The sequence below is a fragment of the Pteropus vampyrus genome, unplaced genomic scaffold (genome assembly GCF_000151845.1).
Source record: "Pteropus vampyrus isolate Shadow unplaced genomic scaffold, Pvam_2.0 Scaffold45, whole genome shotgun sequence".
In the NCBI taxonomy this organism is placed as follows: Eukaryota; Metazoa; Chordata; class Mammalia; order Chiroptera; family Pteropodidae; genus Pteropus; species Pteropus vampyrus.
The window spans coordinates 218,800-231,213 of record NW_011888826.1 but is presented as its reverse complement, the minus strand read 5'-3'; the positions used below and the strand labels follow the sequence as shown (position 1 = coordinate 231,213).

The 12,414-nt window shown below is 33.0% G+C and overlaps 1 protein-coding gene across 7 annotated transcripts in view; it reads left to right on the top strand.

Annotated features, from left to right (window-relative positions):
* The window catches only part of ST18 (ST18, C2H2C-type zinc finger), a 261,551-nt gene that overhangs the window by 130,776 nt on the left and 118,361 nt on the right, over nucleotides 1-12,414 (top strand). Inside the window, exons 1-2 of one of the 7 annotated variants that reach the window (XM_023530028.1) lie at nucleotides 3,157-3,296; nucleotides 5,963-6,041. The exons of 4 other annotated variants lie outside the window; for them this stretch is intronic. The gene's annotated coding sequence lies outside the window, so the exon portion shown is untranslated. Of the gene's footprint in view, nucleotides 1-3,156; nucleotides 3,297-5,962; nucleotides 6,042-12,414 lie in introns of those variants that run through there. 2 more of the 7 variants (XM_023530029.1, XM_011359151.2) reach the window with 2 other exon arrangements.

Below are 12,414 nucleotides of genomic sequence, written 5' to 3'. Positions count from 1 at the left end.
CACTCTTTTTTAGTTGTATTTATGTTATAGAAGCAGCGTCATTTTAGCTTAAAAGCTTTTATATTTTAAATTTGGATATACTGTACCTCGGAGAGTATATGGTAGTTGTATTTAAAATGTTTCAAAGTACATTGGAACTTTTATGAGATTCTAATTTTGTTATGTTTAAAGGCTCCCCCCCCACTCTTTTTTTTTGAAGATTGGCATTACTATTTTCGCTACTACATCAATCGGTAGGATTTAAAGTTTCCTGGTTCTTAAATTAGACATTTGTAAGTGCAAATTAAGTAGGAAAGAATAGAAATGTTTGGAGCTGTCCATGGTAGTATACTCTTTAAAATGGTAACTGTTATAAAATACATATCTACATAATCTGTGTAATTAGCTTTATTGCCATTTTTAAAGGTCAGGACTAAATTCTTATTAGATAAGTTAACCTTGTATATACAGTAGTTATTTGCAGATAATGTAACCATCTTAATCTTAAAACTAAACTGCAAAACTTTCAACTTCCATATTGTTAATGAATGTTCCTTGTTGCAGCTTTAAAGTATTTATGAGTAAATAAACAAAATCCACAAACTATTAAATATATAATTCTTTAGGTTGACAGTATAAAAGAACAGTGCAAATAGTTTCCATGGTAGTAGGCCAATACGAACAAACATCAAAAAATGTAACTTGCATGACTTTATTGCTCTTGAAATTAATTCCTGTCCTTATGTGACCTGCCATGTCTGCTATAGAAATCCAAAAGATCATAATTGTTTGATATGAAATGCAAAAAGAATAGTTAAATTGAAAGTTTAACATCATGAAATTCAAAATCCCAAACGGTATATAAACATTAAAAGAAACTTTGGACTGCTAATCCTAGGAAATGAGTTTTATGGATTGAATTCAACAAGGCTTCAGAAATGGTTCCATCTGCTGCCTAGCAGCTGGTGAAAGGATAAATTTAATTCATTAATTCATTTGGAAAAAAAGAATCCAAGTAGTAAAGACTTCATTGCTCATAATGCATATAGGTGAAAACACAAACTGAAATCTGGTCCAATTGATCATCCTAGATAATGAGCTACATTTTGTCTTCCCTTTTTGGTAAAGGTCTTAGTGATTGAGTCAATACGGTGTTGATTTTTATGACAATAACCAATCATTTCCAATAATTTCAATGGTTAAAAAAACTCAGGGAAATTTAAAGTAAGTCACAGTTTTTAATCTAGGGAAAAGTAGGCACTAGAAATTATGTACTTTCTCATTCTATATATGTACATATGGGTAGCACTATGTATAATTATGTTTATAATATACATATATACACTCTGAATCATATACATTTATATATATTCTGAATCACATCAATAAAATACTTATATTAATAATATTCTTTCATTTATTGAAATAGTCAAAATTACTTAGTATTCAAGATTAATATACATAAATATAATATAGATTCAAAATTCATGTTTACTCAAAAGTTGTAAGATACAAAATAACACTTGTTCTGTTTTCTCCTCTTTCTACACTTCAAACTATATGCTTCAGTCTCTGTTTCCATTCACACCTTGCAGAGTACTTCGAAATAAAAAGTTGTATGCAGTCTTTTCTCAAATCCTCTTCTATGTTAATCATTTTAACAAGACATGGCAAAAACATTTAGTTGGCTGGATTGAACAAGACATTTTAGTATCTTTATATAAAAATAATGGAGGTTTAATGCCCAGTTTCTTGGATTGTTTCAATTTAATCAATGTGATGAGGTATTGAAAAAGTTAATGTTAAATTTCCTTTAACTTGTAGTCTTATTGGTGGATTTTTTATCTGCTAACATTTATTTTATGAGAACAAGCTTTACCTTCAAAATGCATAGGTTGCCTTTTCTGGAAAGGTAAATGTTTCCTGGTTTTAAGTTAATTGATCCATGATAGAGATAAGAACATCCCTGAGAGCAAGGTTGCTTCAGCAGCCAGCATACATTTGAGCAATTCTTTTTGGATGGTGATTTCATGAATGGTTTTTGACTTTTCTTTCTCTGTGGCCCATAGCTCACTGTGGTGGGTTTGTTGGATTTACTATAAAGGTTCTGTTTGCACCCTGTGGGTTGGGTTAAGAATCAGGGTTTATGCATTTACTTGTACTGTTGCATTGTTTATACAGCTTTGGTTTAGTTTTGATCTTTTTTTTCTTTTTTTTTTTTTTGCCTTTGAGGCTCTTCCACAGTGTCAGCTGCTGACTGATAGTAGGAAAACGGCCTCGTGGTGTGAATGAAAGGGACCTAGCGGTTGGTAAACAGAGATAAGGAATAAATAGAGCACAGGCAAAAGGAGATAGTTCTGTGGGGGCCCAGATTGCTGCCAGTCTGTTCAAGGGAGATGCAGAGCCTGTCCTTTTCCCAGATTAAATTAGTGAGCGAAATCTCCAGTGACCTCCTCCCCTTCTCCCCATACTCTTTAGCCAAGCTGAACAGCCTCTGCTGTAAAGTATTCATTTTATCCAGGGACAAGCTGGACAATAGAACTCTCCCTGATACTTATGGACAGCTGTCGTCATTCATAGTGCTCTCAGCATTTCATTTTTCATAAGAGTTAAAAGGGTTTTTACCTTATAACTGAAAGAGGGCATAAATGCAACTTTGCCAGTTCTGAGTCTGCTTGGACAGGGGGTAGAACTGAGGTGGGGGTGACTTTGGAGTAAGGAGAAACAGCGAAAGAAAGCGATGCTTTTTCGTTTTGCTAATATGATTAAACTAAGCAGAAATTAAATTTTGAATCTGGGTTCCTTATGAAGAAAAACACCTTTGAGTCTGAAAGTTTCCCAAAATTAAGGTCACCAGTACAAACTGGATAATTCATCTCTGCCTGTTCTACCCTTGTTTTGGCTAAATACGCATGCATTTTATTACCTGAAAATAACCAACCGTAAATAGTAAGACTGTAAGATACCTCGGGTAGTCTCTTTTTTTTTTTTCCTCTTTTTTTAGTGATTTACTGCAAATATATTCAGCATTTGACTGATTAAATAGACCTTCGGCAACCTTGAGGGTCACTGTGTAGAGTATGTACATAGAAAATGCATCAGCCCATTGTACCCTGGCAGCTAATGAGATTGGTCGTTAAGTAAATGACACAAAGCCTACAAAAAAAGCTTAGCAGCTCACTAGAGTATCACAGAGTGTCCCCGCACACCACACAACGACACAAACACTGGACTAACCTAGCCAACCCCTGCTTTATTCTACATCACTGCTTCCCTGATGTCAGCGTGAGAGGCAGAACAAAGGCTAGGAGGCACCGGTAAGTCAGTCTGGCAATTAAGCCCTAGGGAGAAAGTAGAACAAATCTTAGCCTAACCGTGAGGCTGAAAGTCCGGTTCTCGACAAGTAGGTCAGAATGAAGAGATTTTGCTATCACTTCTGGAAATACTGCTTCAGTGATCAGTGCTCTTATGTTATTGTTGTTGTTGTTTTGTTTTGCCGTTTCATAAAAAGTTTTTACATTTCAGAAGTAAAGTGTACTCCAAAATGCAAGTGAACTTGAATTTAAGGGGTAGGCTATTTATTGGAGAAATGGTGCTTTCATAAATGACTACCATTCAGGTGTGTGTTCAGGTCTGAAAAACTTTCAAATGCATGCAACAACTTTGATTTTTAGTTAGTCTTACTGCTTTTAAAAGAAAATGGAAACCCGGAGCATGAATGTGCGCAGTGAAGTTCATGTTTGTCAGTATGAAATTGTCCCATCTGCTAATATATATTTAATATCATATATGGGATAACCATTTCACTGATCACTGTCTTAAAAGTCAATCAATCAAACACAAAACAAGAAAATAAAGGCTCTTATTTTCTTCATGTTTTCTATTTCTCTTGAATCTGCAAATAAAATCATTGCTGCAAATCTGTAACATTGAATAGGATTAGTGGTTCTGTGCTTGCTGTACTTGGGGAAAAATATCAAAGCTAACTGACACTGAGTAGCATTGACTTGCTATGTCCCTTGAAAAAATGCATTTGCAGTATTGAAGTATAAGATTGCAGGATCCTTTTAGAGAAATATGGCAACAGGAAGTTGCCAGAAAGTCTTATTTGCCTTGCTGAAATGTCTGTCTGCCTTAGACTTGTGTATTCAGAGGATGCTTAGTTCAAGAGGGAATGATATTGTTACAAGACATTCAGGTAAATTAAATACTTTATTCTGAGAACTGTCAGCTAAGTGGATTTTCTACAATTTAATAAACTCTGACAATCTCACCAAAAACATTTAAAAAGTATTGTTAACATAAGTGTGGTGTTTTAAAATAGATGAATTCATAATATCAATGTCAAGATTCAATTTTTAAAGACACTGTCATTTAATATTAGAATGGCATGTCATAATCATCTGTTCTTGAATTAAAATTCTCCATATTATATAGAAATCAGTTGCTAACTTGCATTACTTGCACTGAAACATTTTCATCTCTGTAAGAATATAGAAATATTATTATACAGAATAAATTGTTTATTATTAGTATTCATGAGAAATTCATAATAGAGGTCTATAATGTAATGTGGGTGATCAGAGGTCATATATATTTTTTTTTTGTCTTAAAGTACTTTTCTTCTTCCAAATGTGTTCTCAACATTTTTTTATTTATATAATTTAAGTCTATCTGTGTATAATATACAACATATATTACTTATCACAACTATTATTATTATAGTAACTGGAATTTGAAGGAAATAGATTTTGTGAAGAAAGTAGTATAATTGTGTCTTGTTAATGTCAAGTAAAAAATATATCAGAAAGATGTACCCTAATTTAACTAAATTCAAATTTTTCTAATAGGTAATCTCATCATCATGCCTTTAATGTGGTAGAAATCATGGGAAAAGTAAGCTGTCTGAAATGGCTACAATTGCTACCTAACAATTTTAGTTTAAGGCAGAGTTATACAGCCAGTCACTCTTTCGGATATTTCAGATATATTAGATTGTCTTTCTGTACTGAACATTTTAAATTTGAATCTAATGTATTATAATTATTTTTTCTATAGTTACTAATGTTTGTCATGTTAATACAGGAGTGAATTGTTCAGAAAACACATAATCCTTTTGGATGGCTATAAATATTTTACCCCTGTCCTCACCAGTACAGCAAAGGGTGAGCAAACTTGACTGAAATCAGTTAGACTGTGAATATAACTGAGTGGAATTGTTTTCACAGAAATAGAATTGTCATTCTTGAAAACAAAATATGGCTTTGTAATTAAGATAAGAGGGTACAGATCATTACTTTTGGTTTATGTGAACTTGTTTCCACTATTAGTCTTGAATTTGAGAGATTTTTAAAAATTTAACTATGAATGTGCACTAAGAAAATGGTTTTTATCAGATACATAACTTCTCTTTAAAGAAATTTAAGAAACTTAATTTTTGTTGACAGAAGGAAACTTTGTATTACTGAACTTTTATTCAGATTCACTTATTTGACAAATAAGTATTATTAAAACGATTTAGTTCAAAAGATTGTACTAGGTGCTGTGGATCATATAGGGTGCTCATTCCCATTCTTAAGGATCCAGGATCTAAGGAGAATCATAAAGCATTGCCTAGATAATAATGCAGTCACAAGTGCCACATGAGTGACATAAAGTAACAAGAGAATCTATGACATTCCCTTCCCAAGAACATATGTTTGAAACATGGTTCTTCCTTTTACTAAATCTGGATCTTGGATCCTGGACCTCTGTTTCCTGGTCTGTTAGATGGGGGGCCAGGGTAGATAAATTTTGCCTTAAGACTTATGTAAAAATTAAATAAGATAATGTGCCTGAAGCCCCTTGTATATCGTAGGTGTTCAAAGGTGTTTTTTAACTTTCACTTGGAGTTTGAGACGGTAAGTAGCCAATAATATGTTGTATAATCCCTACACATTTACGTAGACCAGTACAGAACTCTTTCTCATGTTTTTACTTTCAGAATCCTAAATTTTGTGAGATTTCTTGAAGGACTGTGAAAACTCCATTGTAAGTGGCTGAGTGCTCATTTCAAGTCTAAGGTAACAAGTTAAAAGTACTAAATGTATATTAAGTATATGTGATCAAATTGTTCTGTTATACATAGCTTTATTAATAGAAATCAAAGGTATTCATCAGAATTTCATTGCATTTCAATTTAAACTTTCTATAAACAGAAATAATTTCATTTAATTTCAAAATGATTTAACTGTAATTTAAGTATTTAATTATAGCAAAGGTTATCTACTAAGATTAAGTTTATTCCTCATTCTTTTTTTAAAAAATTAATATCTTAGTTTTGCCCCTGTGAGGTTTATTTCAAGTTTTGGCTTAGATTATTTCTTTTGTTTTACTTTAGATTTAGTTAAAAAAATTTCCTTCTTCAAGGAAAGTATTTTATTTTACTACCTATGTAAAGAATCCTGAACCTAATTTATTGCTGAATATTTTAAAATTTCACTCCAGTGAACTCCAAGAGATATCTGAATTTCTTTACAAATATTTGAATATTGTTTTGTCAAGTGTTGCATCAAATTTGTAAGTTTTCAGGCAAGAATTTATTACTTTCTTGGTTTAACTCTTCAGATTTTGATTGTAGGAAAATCTGTTCCAATATGGTTTGACCTATACATTTAAGTTGCAACTTTGCAAGAATTTTGTTGCTAAAAAGAATTTCTGATCTCATATTTCTTATATCTACAGATAAATTGTGTTGGCCCACAAAAATGCTAATGCCTTCAAAGTCTTATTAGTAACTTATTTATGCCATTAAGTGGCATTAATTACAATAGTGTACTATCTTTTTAGATCAGAACATTTTCACTTATATAGTGTAAATATGAAGATGCTATAGAAACCTGCACAAAATTTATGTTCTCCTAATATTTCTAAATATATTTGTTGGTTTATTGGAGTAAAATTTATTGGTATACTAGTAATTGATAAACTATTGTAATGAAGAGTTATATTTGGTAATTCCATGAAAAACATTTACATTATAATTTCATAAAAAATAGTATGCAAATTTTTGTGCTACATTTCTCCTGCTTTTCCAAAATTTAACAGTAACATAGTTACTTTAATTTAATTTTCTAAATGCTGAGTTTTTCCTCATGAAAGAAACATAGGTAAAGGTCAGTGTGTAAACCTCACTGACCTTTTTTTCAGATGTATCTTATATGTATCCAATTTTTACATGAGTAAATTCATGCTTGTCATGAGATAAAACTTAGTTATCTTTACTTGTCATGGTACGCAAAACCACATCAAAATGATATGGTTAATTATGTAAATAGAATAAATAATATTTTCATTCTTGAGATGTAGATTAAAGTGAATAAAAAACCAAAAAATAAAAAGTAAATTGTTATTGAAAACCTAATTTGTAAAAGAATACCATCAGCTAGAAAGATGCATCCACTGTTTGCTCTTTTGTTTCTATAGTATATTTGGTATGAATTAGAATGAAGGTATTTACCTCTTTTAAATTTTCTTCTTTCAAATATCGAACAATGGTAGAGAATTAGTCTTAACATTTCTATCTTGAAATGTGAAAACGGTGTGAAGATAAAATATGCTCAAGAAAATGAAATTACTACTGTAGAAAGGGGACAAAAATTAAAGTATACAACCTATTATGTACAGAGCCCTTGATCTTTTTTGTGTGTGAAAGATACCAGTGTCTACCAAAAGGGTTAAAGAAAATGCATTCTGTTGCATCTGCTTACTAAATCCCTTACTTTAGTAGAAATTCAAATTTTGTAAAGATTATTCGTTTTATTGATGCATATAATTATAATCACAAGCCATCTGCTGATTTGGCAGGCATGGTTAAAATTCTCTAACTCTCATAACCTTTCAAGTACAGTGCCCTTGGGACTCTATTTCACTTTTATATTTTGGAAAACATGTAGGGACAAATAAGGGCGGTCATCTGCAGAATGTCAGACCTGAGGAAATGAAAGAATGAAGATTGGGGTTGCTATTGTGGTTATTTTTAATGGTAGAGGAAGTTATTTTTTTTTCTTTTCTTTTTTTTTTTTTTGCTCTGACTTCATGAAGAATTATCGTAGTTTCAATGATGAATTTGGGGATTTTTTTTTCCTAGGGATTAAAGATCATTTTACTCCCGAAAGTCAGGTTCTAAGTCTAAACAAAACGAACAAATGAAAATCTTCCAAAGATTGCTTACGTTGGTTTTCACAGGTACATTAAACATATTTCATCTAGACTTTTTGAACTAATAGAATATTCCACTGTTTTTTTTTTTTTAATACACTCGATTTAATAAGCTTCCAGCCATAGATTTCAGAATGTAGAAGAGTTCGTACATTTTGATACAAGCTTTGGTTTAAAGGTCAAATTTCTAAGTGATTTTTTTGTATGAAATTATGTACCGACCAGATTTTCTTTGGCGGGTATCTTCTTGTGGCCATTCTTTGCTACCATAAACATTTAAAGTTTGGTTACATTCCATACCTGGTTCACTTACTTCCTTAGAAATATTTCTTCCGTAATCGACCTTATCAAGTAGGGGATTCCAAGGGTCAGTTGGCAGATTAGAGTTAGTATATAGGCTATATCACAGTGGACTGCAAGCAGGCTGAGGAGAATTTGAACAAGTGTTAGGGTTCCAGAACTTGGGATCATTATCAAGTAATGGAAACATGCACGTAATCCTCTCTCTCTCTCTCTCTCTCTCTCTCTCTCTCTCTCTCTCTCTCACACACACACACACACACACACAGACGTCCCTCTTAAGTTTTGACACAAGAACAATTTTTTAGGGTTTGGCAAATAAGAAAAAGAACTTCAAACATTGTGCCTATGATTTTTTTCATAACAATGATGACATATATGACAATAATAATAGTCTTTAACATTTACTGAGTACTTACACTATGCCAGGCACTGTGATGTTGATATGTATTATATAATTTAAAAGTCATAATATTTCCATTGATACCCCTTTTTTTCAGATGAAGGGACAGAGACATTAAGATGTTTTTCCTTAGGTCACGAGTAGGATAGAGGCTTGAGCTCAACCCTAACTGTTCCCTAAACCCATGCTCTTAATCTCTCACTATGCTATATGGTCTCTGGGCACAAAATATAGGGGAAACAAACAGTGTCAGCAATATAATTTCAAATGATATTGGGTCTAAATCTAGTCATAGTTAAATGACATTAAGTAATTGAATGATCCTGATGAAGTAACTTGACGAATCACTTTATTTTCCTTATAGATAACATCTGCCATGATAAAGGTTACACTAAGTGACTCCTGGGGTCTCTTTCATTCCCGAAAGTCTAAAGCTCTATGAACTTTTTGTGATTAAAACGTTCCATGAATTTGAAAAAGAATTCAGAGATAGTAAAAGCCTTCATTATACCACTTGAAGACATACATATTTAGCATGCCAATTAGCCTTAATACCAGAAGTAGCCATTCTAAGAACTGTACAAGCTTCAGCCCCATCAGATCAGAAGTTAAACATGTGGTCAAATAGCCAAAAATCTTAGTTCTATGAGCATAAACATGGATAGTTAGAAATTTTGATAATTGAATTTATCTCTGAGTATTCTGGTGTAAAACAGAAGATGTTGTTGTTGGTTTTTTTTCTATTTAGTAATATAGCACTGACATGGGTCTAACCACTTTTCTAAGTACTTACGTCCATGAATTCTTTTAATTTTCACAACCACAATAAGAGTCACAGTCTACAGGGTAAGGTCTGCTATCGTCCCCTTTTTGTAGATGAGAAGACTGCACCATGAAGAGGTGCCACAACCGGAGATGCCATGGCTGCAGTGTTAGCCCCACTGCACCTCAGCACCATAGCCTTGGGCATTTGGCTTCTGTGGACTTGTTAAGGGCTCACTTTGCTTAAAATCATGTTTGGAAACACAGATTATAGGTTGCAAAATATTTAGACACATTGTAGAATTTATTTTTGTAATTTAAATTTTAATCGGGCAGTTACTATTATAATACTCATAGAGTTTCCTTAAATTATTATAGAAGATTAACCTAAAAGCATTTTTTTAATCTTTTGCAAATATCATGTTGAAAAATAACACTAAGCAAAAAGAATCAAGTTAATGAGGTTTGACAAAAATCCTTTAGATGACAACCTGTATTTAAAATAATTTTATTATTCTCAGTATCTGGCAGAGAAACTTTGAACATATTGAGAAATGCACAAGTGTTTGTTAAAAGAAAGAAAAATATGGGAATGAAGAGTTTCAATCACAATAGAATTCTTCCTAGTTAGATAGTACATCAAGTTCACAAGAATTACAATATTTATTCCAGCTGGATATGATTTAAGGTATTGTTTGTGTTTTCTATGTGCTGAAGTGAAGTAAAAAATGTAAATATTAGTGCTAGAAAATTGTGAAGAGATTATGTAGGTTCTGTATAATCATTAACTAAAAAATACATTCATAGAAGTTACCCAAAGTGTAGAGAATGAATGTAAGACATGGCATCTGCTCTCAAGGACATTATGAGCCAGAGTAGAGGACAGTGGTGTAGGTGAAGCTTTCAACCTTGTTTCGGTTATTGTTCATGTGATAGGGAAGGCTTGTGCACCACCATGGCCTATGCAAAGAAAAATGGACAATTCCACTCTGCCACTCACCTTTACTGTGAATGGAGCCAGAGCATCTTACTAGGCATAGTCAATTCTATTTTTTCTCTAAGACAAAGTTATGACCCAAAAAATAGAATGACTATCTTTGCCTAGAGGTAGCATCTGGGAATATTTTATAGAAGAGGCATTTAAAGACTCTTGAATCCATTCATTCAATAAACTTATTGACAATCTATTATGTTTGTGCAACTGTGTCAAGTGGTGAGAATACAGACATAAGTTCTATAAGATCTCATACCATAGCAGGTGACATAGCAAACTGACATTTACAATAGAATGGGACTGTGTTGGACAAGAAGCAAACCCAGGACACAGATTTGAAAACTAGTCAAGAGTCATAATGACAGCCACCTGGCTTAAGTTACAGGGTGGATGGGTAACCAAGATAAGAGATGCATAAACAAGAGGTTATTGCATGTAAAACAACCAGATGGTGATGTTGAGTATACAGTTGATCAATGGATCTGAACTTCAAGAGTGAGACCTGGGATGGAAAGATAGACATTGGATGTGGTTTCCAAGAAGAATATAAGGGTGGAAAAGACTAAAATAAGACACTCTATGAAATACTCGTATTTGATGGAAAAGTAGAAAAAAGGGAACCAACAAAGAAGGAATTTATAGAAGGCTGATGAAAGCAAGGAGTAACAGAAAAAAAACGGAGACACAAACTGATTCTTTACAAAAGATTAAGCAATAGTGTTAATTACTCAGAAAACAGACAAAAATGTACCATTAGATAGACCAAATAGGAGGTCACTAGTAATCTTAGCCAGAGAAAATTCAGTGGAATTAGGGATGGAAACCAGATGACCATGCGTTGTGTAGGGTTAAAAAAAAGTCTATGAGAATTTTATGAAGTTTGATTCTGAAGAACAGAGATAATAACATGTGGAGGAGAAATATGATATATACTGAAGAGAAGGAACTGCAAGAGATGAGACATCTGCAAAGTTTGAAGATATAGAAGAGTAACAAACTAAATGAAGTAGAAAGCAAATGTAATAGAGCCCAATAGAGAACCTATCTTAGAAAGGAGGGACCCTCTTCCACTCAAATCAGAGGAAGGATACAGATAAAAATATGTTTGTAAAGATGAAATCTTAAGACCATTCAGAGCTGATAGCTTCAAAATTCTCTCTAGAATTAGGCAGCAAAATTCTGTATCAACTCTGTGTGAAATGATTTTAAACTGCGGGTGCCTCTAACAGGTTTGTTTTTATTAATTATCACATTTACGTTATACTATTAAAAACAAAAGATTCTACTTCACTCCTAAATGTTATTTATAATTTATAATGGCATAGAAACTCAGAAGACTAATGAGAACCAGAAGAGCTAGAGATTTTCTTCTCAGATTGAGCTGTCTTAAAAGATGTACACAATTAGGAAGGGTAAAGGGGAATCGGAGAGCATCCTTCCTTCTGGAGCCATATGGAGGAAGGAGTAGGAGGAGTGGGAGAGGGAAGAGATTGGCTTCTCTCCATAGATAGACACGTGTCGGAGCGTTAGGAGTAATGAGTTTGGATCATAGCAGGCAGCAGATACATTTCTGCTCTTAATCTCTCTTAATATCTCTTCTTTTTATATTTTGTTTGTTATACTGGTGCTATAACCACAGCTGTTAGCCTTCTCTTTACCTGTACCAACTCTGCTCCAGACAAGGCCCACCTTCTTATGTACAAATGATTACCATGGCTAGAAACTGATTTCCCTGCTTTCACTCTTCTGCCGAAAGCTGTCCAAGAGCATACATCAC